Here is a 14610-nt window from a genome sequence, read left to right as displayed (position 1 = left end):
GAGTTGGAATTGACTCGGTGGCAATGGGTTTTTGGTTTTTTAAGGACCAGGAAAGTAGTCCCTGAGTGGCGTGAACAGTTAAGCGCTGAACTACTAGTTGAGAGGTTGGCAGTTTGAACCCACCTAGGGGCGCCTGGCGATCTGCTTCCAAAAGTTCACAGCCTTGAAAACCCTATGGAGAAGTTCTAGGCTACACACATGGGGTCACCATGAGTTGGAATCAACTGGACAACAACTAACAACAAAAACAAAGGACGAGGAGAAGTAATGTGCTGTACCAGAGCTAACTTAACACGCTCAAACACTTTGGCCGAGTTAACATTTTTCAGAGACACCTCTTCTCAGCCTCAAACAAAATTACCAGAATATAAAACAATAACATCTAAATGGCAGCTTTAATGCAGATAGAGCTATAGTAGTTAATGTTACTGTACTGGGTTTCAGAGAAAGGAGTTTATCTAGCCAGTGTTATTTTCCTGACATTCTACCAATAGATCCAATATTTTTGAAGTGTGTGTCATTGTGTGAAAATCACGAATCTGGTCTCTTAAGAGTGCTAAGATGATTGCGCAAATTAGCACTTACCATTGTTCTGTGAGCTCAGAGAAGTAGTGGGTAAGCCTTTTGGCTTCATCAGGTATTGTGTCCACATGCTCCCTCAGCTGGTGTTTCAGAAAACAACAGTCTGCTCACTTAGCCACAGCTGAACTATTCGAATTCACACGTCTCTGCCAAGGGCAACACAGTGCTGGTGCTGGGAATTGAAAGCACAGGCACTTCTCCCTTTTCTCTTCTGTAGAAGAGTGTTTTCACATGCAGTCATTACTGCACAGGCGAGCTATGGGATGGCTCTCATCCCCACCTCGTAAAGCATCTTAGAGGAGTTGGGTTAGTGGAGAGAAATAGGGGTGGAAGCACAGGACCATTTTCAAATCTCTTTTCTAAAACCTGCTAGTACAACTGAAGTTATGTTGTCAGTCACACTTCCAGTGTCCTACATTCACACACACTCACATATTCTGCTCATACTTTCACAGACTCACACTTATATATCCACATCCACATGTACACACAACACATAAGGATGCTGTGAGAACTGAACAATATAATGGTTATGAAAACACTTGGAAAACTGCAATGTGGTATAAACTCAAAGGTATTATTCTACTATGCTTGACAGAATGTCCTGTGATCCTTACATCCTCCATACATGGGGGCTTCTCAACGTATGGGGGATGCTGTTACCTCTGTTATCAAATAAAAATATTTTCTAATACAGACATCTCTGTCTTCTAATCCATTAGAATTTCTGTCATATTAAATAATTGGAATTTTTATCATTCAAAAACCATTTACAGTTATCGTAGAACTGGTATAAAATAGCTAATAGGCTAATACAAACCTACAAAAACCAAACTCGTTGCCACTGAGTTGATTCCAACTCACAGCGACTGTGTAGGACAGAGTAGAACTGCCCCATAGGGCTTCCGAGGGTTGGCTGGTGGATTTGAACTGCCTACCTTTTGGTTAGCAGCCGTAGCTTGCTGTAGCTCTTAACCACTGTGCCTCCAGGGCTCCAAAATAACTAATAGAGGGGAGAAAACTCTAGTAGACATTCCAAATGTGTACTTTCTGTGTGTGTATGAGAGAGAGAGAGAGAATTTCGGTGAGAGAAGAATTTGGCTGCTAACCAAAAGGTTGGCAGTTCAAATTCACCAGCAGCTCCCAGGAAACCCTATGGGACAGTTCTACTCTGTCCTACAGGGTCACAGTGAGTTGGAATCGACTTGACGGAAACGGGTTTGGTTTTTTGGTACTCCTGGAACCTGGCCCAGAATAAACGTTTGTTAAATGTATGAATAAAAATATACAATAATTTTCCACCAAACAACCCCCCTTGAGTCTATCCATATTCTCAGTCATCAGAGAATTTTCCATCACACATGGTCCACATTTGAACACTCATATTCAGAAACACAGATGGGTGTTACTAAAGTTTACTCGTTTTTGGATGGCAGAAACAAACCACAGATTGAAACAGAAGACATTTAAACAATGTTTCTGACATGCTTGGTGATTAAGATGGAAAACAATTCTTTAGTTGCTCTAAAAGTGACATTTCTTTTATATATCCCACTTTTCATTAAGCGCATCATACAAATTAGGAATGTTAACACATATTCTAATGAAGGATTAAGTAGAAATATAAATGAAAAGAAGACAAAACGTAAAATAATTATTTTTGGTCCTGATCCAAGAAAAATGATTCATAAACATGTTTCTTTAAAATTATATTTGCTTAATGCCAGAGACACAGTAAAAATACCAACTACATCGTTTGGCATCTGTTCTGTGTGTGCTGGCGTTCCAAGTCAACCTACACTATAGTGGTTCAGCATACAGAAGCTTAAAAGGTGTGGAAGCCAGGATTTATTGATATTAATTATTGCAATTAAATTTGAAGACAAGAGGTGAAACAATTTGAGAGTCTTAGGGTACTCTATCAGCTAGGACAAAATTTTACATGATGTATGCATGTAATGGGAGTCCTGGGTGATGCTAACCCAAACGTTGGAGGCTCCAGTCCACCCAGAGGTACCTTGAAATAAAGCCCTACTTCCAAAAATTCAGCCACTGAAGGCGCAAGCAACCGCAAAGTGTGGTTTACTCTGACGTCCATAGGGTCACCATGAGTCGGACTCAACTCCACGGCAACTACCTGGCTGGCATATGAAATAATTTTAGATTGTCCCATTTGGAGTGGGACAAGATAAGTCGGGTAGGGGCAGAAACGGATATATTTTGGTACTATTTCGTTGGATACATTAAATGCCATCTTGTTTACCTCATACAATACTTCATTCTCCTTATTTCAGTGATGAGAATCTCGAGGCTCAGAAAATATAAGTGTACTTGATAAGATTGGTGAGATGAGATGGAGACGACAGCTTTCACGGGGTGGGCACGCCACTTCAGTTTGGATTTGGAAGATTGGAGAGGAGAAAAGAGATTGAAGGAGAGCAGACATGGGAAACAGTAGAGGAGGTCCCCGGGGCTACTGAGCAGAAGCAGAAGTAGAGTGAAAGTACATTGGGAAAAGAATAATAATATCACAACTGTCCCAACAACTGAAAGATGGAAAACAACTGAGATGTGTAAAATTAAGTCCATTTAGTTATATAGCCCTATATGGAAAAAATAAGCATTTTCTTCAAGTAAAATTGACCTTGACCCAGTTCAGTCACACTGAGTATACAGGTGGCAGCCTGTATCGTCTAGGACATGGCTACTCACAGTGTGGTCTGCAGGACAGGGGCATCAGCAGCATCTGGGTGCTGTTAGAAATGCAGAATCTCAGTGCCCACCCAGCATCTACTCAATCGGAATCTGCTTTTAATAAGACTTGTATCATATAAAGGTTTGAGAAGCACGGATCTAGGGGGCAATTTCTTAGTTGCAGCCTCTATTTACTTTCACATATGTTTTCGAAAACTGTAAATGAAGCCTCAATTCATTCGTCTACAGCCTAAACCAAAAGAAACCAAACCCGTTTCTGTGGCGTCAATTCCGACTCACAGTGACCCTATTGCCCCATAGGGTTTCCAAGGAGCAGCTGGTGGATTTGAATTGCTGAACTTTTAGTTAACAGCCAAGTTCTTAACCACTGCACCACCAGGGCTCCCATCTATAGCCTACACTTAGCAAAATACCCTAGGAATAATATCTTAGATCTCACTACTCTTCCTCCTACCTTTTCCTAACATAACACAAGGAAATAATTCTCTATATTTATTTTAATTTTGTACATATTCTATTGGGTTTTTTCTCTTGTTTTTAAAGGCTGTATCGGCTATATGATAAGTATGTTGGAAACCTGGCTGCTACAAGCGGTTTGCGATTTGCTGTTAAGCAAAAGGTTGGTGGTTTGAACTCACCCAGCAGCTCCTCGGAAGAAAAGGCCGGCAGTCTGCTTCTGTAAAGACGATAGCCAAGGAAACCCTACGGAGCTCAGGTCTACTCTGTAACACCTGGGGTGGCCATGAGGCGGGGATAACTTGATGGCAGCTAACAATGTAAGTGTATTAGGGATGGGGTATATAGAAATGAGTTGAAGTTCTGTCAGGGAAGAAAAACAAGAAAGCTCCCTCATGAGCACGCTGTTTCCTCCTTTATTATCATCTCTAGTTGTTTGTTTGCTCCAGTCCTTCATGGCTTCCAAAGAATGGTAAAGTACTAGAACTAAAAAGCCAAAAAAAAAAAAACCCCAAACTGTTGCTGTCAAGTTGATTCCAACTCACAGCAACGCTATAGGACAGAGTAGAAGTGCCCCATGGGGTTTTCAAGGAGCAGCTGGTGGATTCCATCTGCTGACCTTTTGGTTAGCAGTTGAACGCCTAACCACTGTGCCACCAGGTAGTATAAGTTCCTTCATGTAGGAGTAGAGAGTCTTTCATGCACCAGACACTGCCTTATGTAGAAGGCAACTATGAATATAACGTTAAGTTTACATTTTAAATACCAGGTCAGAAAATATTTCAAAATAGTTTTTGATGTAGTAAAAATAACGTCCCCTTAAGTTACCAAATGTTTGGTTTTTACAATAGAAGTATAAGCATGATTCCGATGTTTTCTTTATTTGTTATTTTCCCTTTAAATATTTATTTTAGGAAAGTTGACCTTGATCTTTTCCATCTTTACCCACCCAATATTATATACATGTTTATCAACCTAGATATATATTGATTTATATCTACTTGTGCATATGTGTATTGCTCAATTTAAATGGAATTGCTGCAGTATCTGAGTATTCCCCTGTTTTTCAGACTCAATTTATCAAACATTCGTAGGTTGAACCTTAGCCATTGGGTTCTTTTGAGAGTTGTAATAGCTGACAGTCATTGATTACTTACTGTGTGCTTTAAATGCTGTATTTCATTTAGTATTCACAATGTCCCTCCTGAGGAGACATCGTTCCTATCCACATTTTAGAAAGGTACAAGCTGAGGCTTAAAGAGATTAAGTCACTTTCTGGTGCTGTTAACCATGTGGTGGACGACTACCTTGACCCCTCACTGTGGAAGATTCAGTGAGACTCCCTGGGATTGAAAGCAACATCTGCCCCAGGCAAAGACATAAAGCTAAAGTTTATATATAAATCTTCTGTTTTATCCCTTTCTCTGATCTCCATATGCTCTTCTTTTCCTCTGAAAACCCATTCTCTAGTTGAAAAATAGGAAACTGCTAGGATTGACTTCAAACTTGAAACTGACAAGTGCAGAAGGCCCAAACTGGAATTCTACAGAGCACTGCTTCCCTGAATGTTAATGGGTATGCCTCACCCCAGACCCACTGACAAAGAAGCTGCATTTCAACAAGATACTCAGGTGCACATTAAAATCGGAGAAGCCTGTATTAAACTCACCGATGACAAGTGCTGGTCAGGTTAACTCAGGGCAACGCAATTCAGCCGGTGGCCGATACCGATACCTGTTTTTGTAGTCATGGTGATTAAAAGGTATTAACTAGCTTCTAAAGGGCTAAGTGAGCCTTTAATTCCAGATGTTAAAATAATAGCAGACATAACAATTGGGAAAAGACAGACAATAAAGTGCTGGTGAATGTTGAGATCTCATATTTAAGCGAGGCAGACAGTGATAAATACGTTCTGAGCCCGAGGCATTTTTCCAGCATTAATATCTTACTTTAGCACCTCTTGCTGACTCTTAAGAGCATCTGCGACAACGCCATCATGTTATGAGGTGTCTGTAATAAGTATATTCTACTTCCAAATGCTGCCAACCTCCAACTCAAAGTTAGGGCAAAAGAGTGGGTGCTTCATGTTCCTTTTCTCCACTTACATAAAGGGAGAGAGAGCTTTTGAGAATGACTCGTTTCATTCATTACTTACGACTGAGTGCTGACAACAAGTCAGATGATATTGGGTTCTAGGAATCCAAGGATAAAAAGACAATCCTGCCCTCAAGGAGCTTACCGTCTAGTAGGAAGACAGACATAGTGAATAAGTAACTTCTCTACAGTATAATGCCTTGTATAATGGAGGCAATAAATGATAGTTTATCATAACCCCTGGCCTGCCAACAGTTTCAGTAGATTTGAGAGAGGTAGAATAACAAGGAGAAAGGCCAGTAGGAAGTTACTGTAAAAATAGAAGCAAGAAACTGAGCATTGGCAAAGTGTACAAGAGGACATCTGTATAAGCATCTCCTAAAGCATAATTATTTAGAATCAGCTAATCAGTCACTGCACCCAGGTAAGAAGAGAAGTGACTCAGGTGATTCAAAATGGATAATTAAAAAACAAAACAAAAAACTTCTGACTTTGAAAGGTTTTATGAAGATAATATTTTAAACTGCCCAATGGATGTCTGATGCTTCTCCACATGCCCTTCTTATTTCCAGCATTCCATGACTATATTGTTTATGCCAGTATTACGCTAAGTTAAGCACCACGACAACATCAATAAGACTCTGAAAGCAAGACGTGACACAGATCATCCCAAAATGCAGCTCTCCTGGCAAGCTAAGGATAAACCTTGCAAAAAGAGAGATGCTTCCCAGAAATTGTTTTCCCTTTAGCCCAAAGATCCAAAAGTAAGAGGTTGTACTCCAATGATAAATGAGCGGAGCGATCGTGATGATGTTAGTAGTCCCAAGCCTTTAGAAACACAGTATCATGATTCATATTCCACATCAATACATTTTAGGAAGGATACCCTTATACTTTGTTATTGCAAAATGAATAGACCTTAGGAAAGAAGGCTGCTTGTAAGCACCACTTTCTCCAGGAAGCCTTCTTTGACCTCCCAGCTAGAGGTGGCTGCTTCCCAAATATCCATGTTATTGTAGAGGTCTTTGCACCCTTGGGCCATAGCACTCAATCCTCTGAACTGATTTATTGTCCTTTTCCTTCTGATAAAAGCCAGAGAGCATTTGGATTTATTTAATTACATGACCCTCAATCTTCTTGGAAACTCTGGTGGCGCAGTGGTGAAGTGCTATGGCTGCTAATGAAAAGGTCAACATTCGAGTCCCCCAGGTGCTCCTTGGAAACTCTATGGAGCAGTTGAGTCAGAATCGAATTTACAGCAACAGGTTACACATGCAATCTTCTTAGCCGTTCGTTTGTTCATACTATGTGTTAGGTGCTATCTTAAGCACTGGGGATATGTAGCACTGGGAAAAATAGACAAACTTCCTGCTATGAAGGAGCTAAAGGTTTAGTGAAGCTGAAGTGGAGTAGTGGCTAGGTGCCACGGCTGCTAACCAAAAGGTGGGCAGTTCGAATCCACCAGGTGCTCCTTGGAAACCATATGGGGCAGTTCTACTTTGTCCTATAGGGTCGCTATAAGTCGGATTTGACTTGATGGAAATGTTTTTTTTTTTTTAAAAAGGTTTAGTGAATAGTTAAATACATAAACACATAAATAGTTTCAGATAGTGACAAATGGTGTATAATTAATAAAATAAGGCAATGGGATGGTAAGTGATGGGATGTGGTGCGGAAGGACCCTTTAGCTAGAGTGTTTAGCATAAGCCTCCCTGAGATGACGACTTTCAAGCTAAGACATGTCACCATATAATAAGATCTAGGGACCATCCTTCCTGGCAGGTGGTACCATAAATGCACAGGCCCTGAGATTTCCTGTGCTTGGGATCTAAGAAATGGTTAAAAAAAAAAAAAAAAAGTCAATTTACTCAGAAGATAGCTATAGGAATGGAGCCCTGGCGGCGCAGTGGTTAAGTGCTTAGCTACTAACCAAAAGCTCGGTGGTTTGAACCCACCAGTCGCTCCACAGGAGAAAGACGTGGCAGTCTGCTTCCTAAAAATTACAGCCTTGGAAATCCTATGGGGTAGTTCTACCCTGTCCTACAAAGTCACTATGAGTTGGAATCAACTCAGCGGCAATGGGTTTGGTTTTGGTTTATAGCTATAGGAGTGGGGAAGTAGGGGCGCCACGGGGAAGAGAAGGGTAGGAGATGAGGTTGGAGAGATAGGTGAGGCCAAGAACGTGCTGGGCTTTACCTGTAGACGTGCAGGGAGAGAGGGTTTTGTATGAAATGCAATAAAAAGTTCCTGGTGGGCTATAAGCAGTCTAATGTCATCATAGATTTATATTCTAAAAACACCACTCCATGGCCCTGTTGGCACAGTGGTGGAAACCCTGGTGGTAGAATGGTTAAGAGCTACGGTTGCTCACCAAAAGGTTGGCACTTAGAATCCCCCAGATGCTCCTTGGAAACTCTATGGGGCAGTTCTACTCTGTCCTATAGAGTCACTGTGAGTCGGAATCGACTCGGCGGCAGTGGGCTTGGTGAAGTGGTTAAGAGTTTTGCTGCTAACCTTAAAAGTCAGCAGTTCGAATCCAGCAGCTGCTCCTAGGAAACCCTATGGAGCAGTTCTACTCTGTCCTGTAGTCACTGTGAGTCAGAATTGACTTGATGGCAACAAGTTTGGCTTTTGGTTTTATGATTACATAGAGAATGAACCACAGGGGCACAAAAGGAAGAGTACTATTTAGGAGGTAGCTGCTGATGTTTTGGGAAGAGAAGATGGTGGCTTTGACCAGGGTTGAGCAGTGAAGATGGTGAGAAGCTCACATTTGGAAGTTATGCCAATAGGACTTGCTGATAAAATGGACTGTGAAGCCAAGAGAGCAGAACTCCGGGTGTTTTGCCTTAAGTAAGTGTATGGTGATGCCGTTTACTGAGACTGTAGGAGGAACAGATTGGGTAGTAGGGTGTTGAATCAAGTATTCAGTTTTGGATGTATTCAATTTGACATGCTTATTAGACATCCCTACCTGGTGCGGTAGTAGTTAAGAGCTACAGCTGCTAAATGAAAGGTTGGCAGTTCAGATCCACCAGGTGCTCCTTGAAAACTCTATGGAGCAGTTCTACTCTGTTCTGCAGGGTCACTATGAGTCGGAATTGACTTGATGGCAATGGGTTCAGTATCCTCTGGAAAAGGAGCCTTGGTGGTGCAATGGTTAACTGCTCAGCTGCCAACTGCTAGGTCAGCAGTTCGAACCCGCCAGCCGCTCCAAGGGAGAAAGTTGTGGTAGTCTGCTTTTGTAAAGATTACAGCCTTGGGGACCCTATGGGGCAGTTTTACTCTGTCGTATAGGGGTTGCTATGAGTTAGAATCAACTCGGCAACAACAGGTGATCCTTTGGAAGGGTTTAGGAACACAGGGAAAATCAAACGGTGCTGCGGCCCTTTAATATTTTTCTACCACTAGAGACCAAGCTGAGTCTGTAACTGTTTTGCAACTTAACCAACAACACCATCTTGGATAATTAATCTCTTTACGCCTTAGTTTTTGCATCTGGCAAATATCTACCTCGTGGAATTGTTGTGAAGATTAAATCAGATCTTGTATGTGAGATGCTTAATGGAGTGCCTGGAACATACCAAGTGTTCAACAATGATACCAAAAATGATGGCTCTGATGATCGGGATGACGAACTGGCTAAAAGGACAAATACAGGGGGAGACCTTATCAGAAAGTAGAGTGAGTCTATTTTTTTAGTAAGTAGGGCTTTCTCCTTGTTATTCTCACCTCTCTCAAATCTACTCAAATTGTTGGCAGGCTAGTGGTTATCGTAAACCATCATTTTATGCCTCCATTATACAAGGCATTATACTGTAGAGAACTTACTCGCTACGTTTGTCTCCCTACCAGACGGTAAGCTCCCCTGAGGGCAGGAATTGTCTTTTTATCCTTGGATTCCTAGAATCCAATATCATCTGGCTTGTCTTCAGCAGGGAGTCTATTTTTTAGTAAATAGTGCTTGTCTCCTGTTGTAAGTTCCTGTTACATAGTGTCTTATGAGGGCCAAGCCAACACCCGAGTGGCCATACTCATGTGTAATTTGTTCTCTCAGTCACTGTATAGGAGATTCCAGGAGATGGTACTTATTAATTAATTTATTCTGTCCCTCAATCAGTATTTCCTGAGTGTCTAGTTAGGCTAGCATTTTAAGCAAAAGTATTATAACCCATTTAGTCATTTGCAGTTTTCTCAAGAAGCAATAGAATTTTTTCACAAGATTAACTTCTCTCCAGGTTTTAAAATCTGCAGAAGAAGCTTTAAGACACTTTCGTTTATTAGTATGGACTCGACATAACATTGTACATGGCCTGAAATCTGCCTCAAAAAATCTTGCATTCTGCTCCATAAAACCAGATTGCTAATGAGTGTTAATAAATGCAATATATCATAGGAGAATAAAGAGAACAGAGTGGCATGATTTTTATAGACAGTGTTCAGAATTCTGGGTCAATGAAAAATAACTTACATATTGAGAGTCTAGTGGAATTTAAATGGAGTCAGTGATTGTCATTAAAATGTTTTTCTTAAATATACCTTGAAACTACTAAGTGATTGGTTGAAAAGTTGTGTCAAATATTAACTTTATGTTCTCTGTAAGGGAGTCTTAGTGGCGCAATGGTCAAGTGCTCACCTGCTAACCAAAAGTTTTGTGGTTTGAATCCACCTAGTGGCTCTGTAGGAGAAAGACCTGTTGATCTCCTGAAAAGATTACACCCTAGAACATCCCATGGGGCAGTTCTATTCTGCCATATGGAGTCGCTATGAGTCAAAATTCACTTGATGGCACCTAACAGCAATAGGTTTTCCCTAACAAGTCAAATAGTGAAGTAGATGCATTTGATTGCTAATGTACAAGTTGTGCCTCCAAAGACCAACAAAACCAAACCCATTGCCGTCCAGTCAAATTCCAACTCATAGCGGCCCTACAGGAGACAATAGAACTGCCCCACTGGGTTTCCAAGACTGTAAGTCTTTTCAAAAGCAGACTGACACATCTTTATCCCGTGGAGCGGCTGGTGGTTTTGAACCACCGACCTTTAGTTTAGCAGCCGAGTGCTTAACCACTGTGCCACCAGGGCTCCTTCAAGTTGTGCCTACATTTAGAAAGAAAATAATAATTTCCCTTAGGTATAAGATGAATCCAGTTAGAATCTTCTACTTATAATTCAGAATTACGTATAAACACGCAGATTGACTGGCGAGTGTTTGGAGCACAGAATAAATAAAGCAGAAGAAAAAAGGCAGCAGTGGTAGTGACTGGAAGAACGAATAAATGAGGAAGGAACGGTGAAGAAGGCAAAGGTGGATAGGATGGAGTGTAAAGTGAATTTACGGCCTGAAAGCTTTTAAGCTCTGTATGCCTCTTCCTTTTGACGAGAACTCTGCCATGATTTTAAAGGAAGAGAGCCAAAGAAGTAATCTCTGGAGAATGAAAATCAAGATTACAAAACAGAGTCAGGCATATAGCCTAAATAAATACTTCACAAGGCATACGTTTATATTCGCCTCTTTGTTATCCCTAAAATGTGATTTGAGAAGAAACGGGAAGGGGAAAAACTTTTCCATTGTTAGGTGTGTTGGAGGGTAAGAACTGATCAATATTCAGGAATTAACCAAGAGTGTCAATCCAGGACACAAATGAATGCGAACAGCTGCGTTTCACAATCTGACCTCAGGACATTGGCTCTTTAGTATTTTCATAATATGACTGTAAAAATATGTCCCTCCAGCCTTACTTGCTTTCCTTAAAGGATAATGCTTCTGGCTTGGATCTTTGTGCGGAAAAAAGGATCTTTTGTCTCATAAAATGTTACGGATGCTGCTACGGTCACACACTTTAATTTTATTCCTATCTCAGAAGATAAATAGGGAAAAATGCAACAGGCAATTTAATGTAATATTTAGCATTAGCTTTAGGTCCACAGAGCATTTTGGTTTTGGTGTTGAAGGAACACTGGCACTTTTGTTAACCTGTTGTACTCAATTAAGCCAAATCCTCGAGCCCTGTCTAAAAGGTATTACTGGGCCAGCTGAAAACACCGTGTGGCCCTGTTCCAAAACCCACAAGGGAAAGAAGGCATGCTGCTTCTATGACAAAATTCTTAGGTGGCCAGAATGAGTTTGCATTTGTGGGAATTTTCTTCCGGGCTAAACACAAAAACCAAACATCAGCATTTACAAAGGCAGAACTCATAGGTTGAACTGAGAGACAATTATTGAAATTTTTTTTTTTTTTGTATTAGTAAACCCTGAGGCACATTGCATTCAAACCTTTGATATTAACCCAAGTTGTTTGCTTTGCACTCAGTAAATAAGCAAGACTATTGCACCCAGGGAGGTAATTTGAAGCCCCGGTTCCTCCTTGAGTTATAACAACACACATTTACACTGGGGTTGAGGAGGGGGGTAGAGGCGTCCATAAATGCCAGTGCCATAAAACGAGGCAAAAAGCCCAAGTAAAAAGAAAGACACAGGACACACGGTCACTGTTGGACTGTATGCATGTAAATCCTGTGATGTGTCCTTTAGAATTGCAAAGAGAAACCAGATTCCGTGTTTTTAAAAGACTCCTCCCTGCCATTACTCTCAGGACACAGTTTTTAGTAGTTTTGCTCTTCTGTCACATAAAGGCTAGACAGCAGAAGAATTAATGAAGGGTGTGGTCAGCTTACACAAAGGTTCAGTTACAAATGGTTGGGGGTCAAGTTTGACTTTAATTCTCCATACGCCTGGCTAACCCGTTCCAGTTCCCGAGTCTCAGAACAAAGGTGCTTGGCTTCTTCATTAAGTGATGAGAAAACCTGCAGCTTGTTTAATTTCAGTTATTCTAGATCATTCTAGAATAATAAAAATCATCATGACTGCTGATTCATACACTGACATTTAGGAATACCCATAATGAATGTACTGACTCTGCAGTACCTCTCAAATACCACAACACGATACAAAGCAGCAGTAATTAAACCGAAGTGCCTACCTAAGTTGTTCTTGAAGAAACTGCAGCACTCGTAATATTTTCCCTTCATAAAAGTCCCCAAGTATTTACAGTCTGTAGATGAGATCATACTCTTGAATCAGTAAAGATGAAATGAGAGGGAGAGCGAGAGTGAAAGAGAGGTTGTTCACACTAACACTACTTGTATTGAAAAGATTCGACGGTACTATCTTCCTTCTCATTGGTCACTCTGCGGGCTGGAACAATATTTGCCCAGTTGCTATGTGAAGAGGGGTGGCTGCCAATTCGCTTCACTAATAAGCCTGAACCTGGCCTTTGCAGATAAGAGTGGTCATTGTTTGAGTTAATGTGCTTGCTGATAAGATACTCACCAATGCAGGTGAAAGAGAGATTTTTCTTTTGTGGCCAACTGCAGATCTGCTACGTTTCTCTGCCTCTGCTCTGAATTCTAACAGCCATTGTTCCTCTTTTAGGAATGCACATTGAAAAATATCACGCTTAAATGTTTCCTTTAAAAGGATATCATACCTGAAATTAAAATAATGATAATAACCCCATCCTAACTCAGAATACATTAAAAAAAATATTAAGGCATTCCATGAGATTATATACATATGATGTATATATGTGTATACATACATATATATGAGCCCTTGTGGTGCAATGGTAAAGAGCTTGGCTGCTGACTGAAAGGTCAGCAGTTCAAATCTACCACCTGTCCCTTGGAAACCCTATGGTGCAGGTCTATTCTGTCCTATAGGGTTGCTATGGCAAAGGGTTTGGTTTGGTTTTATATGTATATATATATATATATATATATATATATATATATATATATATGAGGAAGTTTACATTAGGAAAAATTTCCCAAATTTGAAAAGAAGCAATTTGGATGTCACGGGCATACATATACATACTCTATCAGCAAATGGTGTTGTGAGCTCACTTAATCACACATATATGCAAGTATGAACAACGCAGAGGTAATATAAAGCACATGCAAATTTAGGCAGGATTTAAAACAAATTCAAAGGCAGGTGTTTTTCTTTTTGTGTTTATAGAAACACTCTTTTTTTCCAGCTTATACTATGTATGTATTTTTTGTGGGATTGTGTGACAGGCAGACTGTATTGACCCTGAATTTAACTTCATGTTTTAATGAACAGAGGCACAGGAAAAAGAAGCCTATTAGATTGGTCATTAATAAATAATTTTTTGTAGTGGTCCTTTTTTTTTTTTTTTTAAGTAGTAAGTCTTAATGTGCCAAATACTATGAGAAAAATGGACCGAATTACCTATCTTTTGCACTGTATTTCTTTTAAACAAGTAGGATGATTTTTAGTGCTCTGTTATAGAATTTCTCAAGACGATTATGAGCTACGGTAGACATTATGTACCTCTAATTTGACCTCAGAAACCCTGGTGGTGTAGTGGTTAAGAGCTACAGCTGCTAACCAAAAAGGCTGGCAGTTCAAATCTACCAGGCGCTCCTTGGAAACTCTATGGGGCAGTTCTACTCTGAGTCTACTGTGAGTCGGAATCAACTCGACGGCAATGGGTTTGGTTTTGATTTAATTCGACCTTGAGTTTTGTTTTGCTTTTTTCTCTTATTAATTTGACCTCAATCAGTAGTTAAATAAAGCCCAATTCAATTTTTTGGCTATATAATTGTTTATTGATTATTAATAGAAATAAAAACTAATAAAATAATACATTCATGAAGCGGGGTAATTTTCTTATAGGAGCAAAAGAAGCCATGCTGCTGAAAATCTGCACTAGAATACTGAGCAATTTCAACCTTT

The 14610-nt window shown here is 40.3% G+C and overlaps 1 protein-coding gene across 1 annotated transcript in view; it reads right to left on the bottom strand.

Moving 5' to 3' along the window:
* PALLD (palladin, cytoskeletal associated protein) overlaps positions 1-12942 on the bottom strand; it is a 388152-nt gene extending 375210 nt beyond the window's left edge. Inside the window, exon 1 of the mRNA XM_049864820.1 lies at positions 12830-12942. The gene's annotated coding sequence lies outside the window, so the exon portion shown is untranslated. The remainder of the gene's footprint in view (positions 1-12829) is intronic.
* Positions 12943-14610: the final 1668 nt, after the last annotated feature.

Source organism: Elephas maximus, chromosome 21 (assembly GCF_024166365.1).
Source record: "Elephas maximus indicus isolate mEleMax1 chromosome 21, mEleMax1 primary haplotype, whole genome shotgun sequence".
NCBI classification, from domain to species: domain Eukaryota; kingdom Metazoa; phylum Chordata; class Mammalia; order Proboscidea; family Elephantidae; genus Elephas; species Elephas maximus.
This window is presented reverse-complemented; position numbering and strand designations above follow the sequence as displayed.